Source organism: Psammomys obesus, unplaced genomic scaffold (assembly GCF_907164565.1).
Source record: "Psammomys obesus unplaced genomic scaffold, mPsaObe1.curated_primary_1811, whole genome shotgun sequence".
NCBI lineage: Eukaryota > Metazoa > Chordata > Mammalia > Rodentia > Muridae > Psammomys > Psammomys obesus.
In genome coordinates, this window is record NW_026596101.1 from 8,798,329 (window position 1) to 8,801,387 (window position 3,059).

General features: G+C 35.5%; 1 pseudogene; it reads right to left on the minus strand.

Annotated features, from left to right (window-relative positions):
• Positions 1-2,413: 2,413 nt before the first annotated feature.
• LOC129692201 (40S ribosomal protein S28-like) lies at positions 2,414-2,621 on the minus strand (annotated as a pseudogene).
• Between the last annotated feature and the right edge of the window lie 438 nt (positions 2,622-3,059).

The following is a 3,059-nucleotide window of genomic DNA, read 5'->3' on the forward strand; positions in this document are numbered from 1 at the left end:
GAGTAGCCTAAATAAAAATCTCAGTGTATTATCAGAGTCAAATATTTTACTATCTGCAGGAGATTAGATTTCTGCCTGGAATAATTTTTTTTTTAATGTTTTTAAGAGGGCACAATAGTAGGGCAGTGTTTGCACATGCTTTTAATCTCAGCACTTTGGAGGCAGAGGCAGCTGGATATCTGTGAGTTTGAGGCCAGCCTGGTCTACAGAGTGAGTTCCAGGACAGCCAGAGCTATAGAGAAAGACCCTGTCTCAAACAACAACAACAACAACAACAAAAAAAAAAAAAACATAAAAAAGAAAAGAAAAGGACCCAAGCAGATATGCTTACTGGCATTTCCAATTCTTATCTCAGTCATATTTAAAAGGAAGTCATTGTAAAGCTTCCAAGAAACGTCCTTTGAAGAAACTGGAGCTATATATATATATTAAATTTACTCAACTCTTTGAGTGGATAGAACTGAAGATTGTGGTGAGAACAAGAATATCTATGGTCTGTAGGTAGCTGAAAAACCTGGGGCTTCAGATAGATTATTCTATATGTGTGATGTGTGTGTGTGTGTGTGTGTGTGTGTGTATGATGACAATGGACTGAGAGAAAGCATGATATTATATTATATTATATTATATTATATTATATTATATTATATTAGTATTTGATGGATACACAGTGGAAAAAGTGAAGATATGTGATAAAGCAATTTGCAGTAACATTCCTTCATGAGCATATTTTGCCAGTTCAGATGATGAAAAAGTGAGAGTTATAGGAATATTGATCAGTAGTACATTGTTGGGTTAACTAATCATTCAGATAATTTCTGCAAAAAGGATCTTGGTTAATCCTTAGGGTCAGATTTTCCACTTTGTAAAGCACCCTTTTAATTTTCTTTAGTAGTTTTGATTTAGCACCTTTTGTTAATTAATTTACTTATTATTAAATTCTATTAGTATTACAGCATCTGATAGTCTTCTTTCCTGACTCCAGTGACATAAAACCAAACTTTTTATTTTCAAATTATGACAAATATGGCCTTGGTCTTTGTAACTTTAACATTGAGCTAACTTTTAATCCTGGGTCTGAGAGTATGGCGAGAACATGATATAATGTCTCCAAATTGGAAGTAAATGTGAGGATTTAAATCCCTCTGGGGCATTTCCAACCTTCATTGGAAGCCTGTACATGATGTAAGAACTGTAGTAATGTAGTAATGTAGAAGTAGATGAGGTTCTCATCAGCTGAGACATTCAGAAAAGAGAATCCCTGATGGCACAGTTAAGTTCAAGTCTGCAATAAGGTTCTTTTTGTGATTACTTCTCTACTAATGGAGAAAGAGGCATTTAATGTTCTGAATGGAACTTGAAAGATATTTTCCAGTGAGGTACAAGAGTGATTTTTATCTTTATGCAAATCATCTGGTCACTGTGAGTGGATTAGAGCTTTCACATTCTCTGCTCTTGAACTTCAATGAGCCTCATGATGACAATTGTCTCTTATGATTCTTCATCAATGTCATCTGTATTAATAATGACCATGAAGAAAAATATCTAAGATGAGATTATGTGTCCACGAAGTAAAGAAATTAAATTCTCACTTTTCAAAGCAACTAACTACTCACAAAATTATCAAGTGAAGTTCTTAACACCTTCCCATTTTTAATTTATTTTCATCCTTTCTGTTTTTTTTTTTTTTTCATTTTGGCAATAAATTATTATCCAAACATTTACTATGTTCAAGTCATCCTATGTATAATGGTGTTCAGTGAACTTAGCTTAAACATGGCTGCTGACAGAAAGGGAATTAAACCAGCATTTTGTTCCTGCAATGATTGTATGTGTCTGTTGTTTCACTTAAGGCTTCTGAAATTTTACCTAGGACTATTTTTTTTGTTTGTCTGTTTGTTTTAACAATATAAATGTTTTTTTTATGTTTCTATGTATTTAATATACATTTAACAACTGAAAGGGAAATTGTCAATCTACAGAAATAATAGGAAGAAACAAAATTTAGTAGTCATATATATTGTTTTGGGTTTTTTCAATAAAAGCAATGCATGTGTGTTTCTAGAGATTCAGAGATATGGATAGCCATGAAATTGAGATGGTGCAAAATACAGCAACTTAAAAGTAAGCATAATCTCCCTGGTCCTAGACATCCTCACAAGTTAAAAATAATGGTTATTCCTCCCAAGAAACAGGTGTGTTGCAGTAAATGTCTCTCTAGCTCTACAACGTTTGAAAATTACAAAAGGGTTATATGACCTCTCTTTCTTGATCTTTACATAGCAGAACCTGCAGTCCCACTTCACACTCTTGAGTAGATGGACATTTTAAAGAGTGCTTGTAAACGTTTTATTTAACAGTTGCAGGTGATCCCAGTGGTCAAGTGGTGGATATCCAGGACCCAGGAGCAAGATCAGCCCAACCTCTTAGCTTCTCTTTCTTACTCCAAGAGGGTGGATCACCCTCTTGAACGGAGCCCTTGACGTTTCAGGTGATAGAGCCTCTGGTGATCCATAAATTCCACAGGCACCTGCGTGCATTGTTCCTGCGAACCGGTTCTGCCCTGCACTTTGGTTACCCTAACCAACCAGCTTGATAGGCCGCTCGCGGCTCGTGTCCATGATGGCAGCAATATGGCAGAGGTTTTAAAGTCTCTCCCAAATCCATTTGTGAGAGCCATAAAAAACAGTGTTGAAAACTGAACTGAAAAAGAGAGTGCCTTTGTACATGGATTGTAACTATTATTGGGTAGATTAGTCAGTCCATGGTATTTTTATACGTAACCTGGAGCCTACACTGTTCTTTTCCTGTTAAGTTGTGAAGCACATGAAGTCCAACATTCACTAGAAGCAAACATCATGCTCTTACAAGTGTCATGCTTTTGGATTGTCTATCTTCCAGAATCAGGAGCTTTACAGATTTTCTTTTCATCACAAATAATGCAGCCATGATTATTCTGTTATACCAGCATGAAAAAGCTTAAGACAGGGATGGTAAATTAGCTTAGTAGGTAAATGCCCTTGCTGCAAACCTTAAGACATGGAATCCTATAATACACA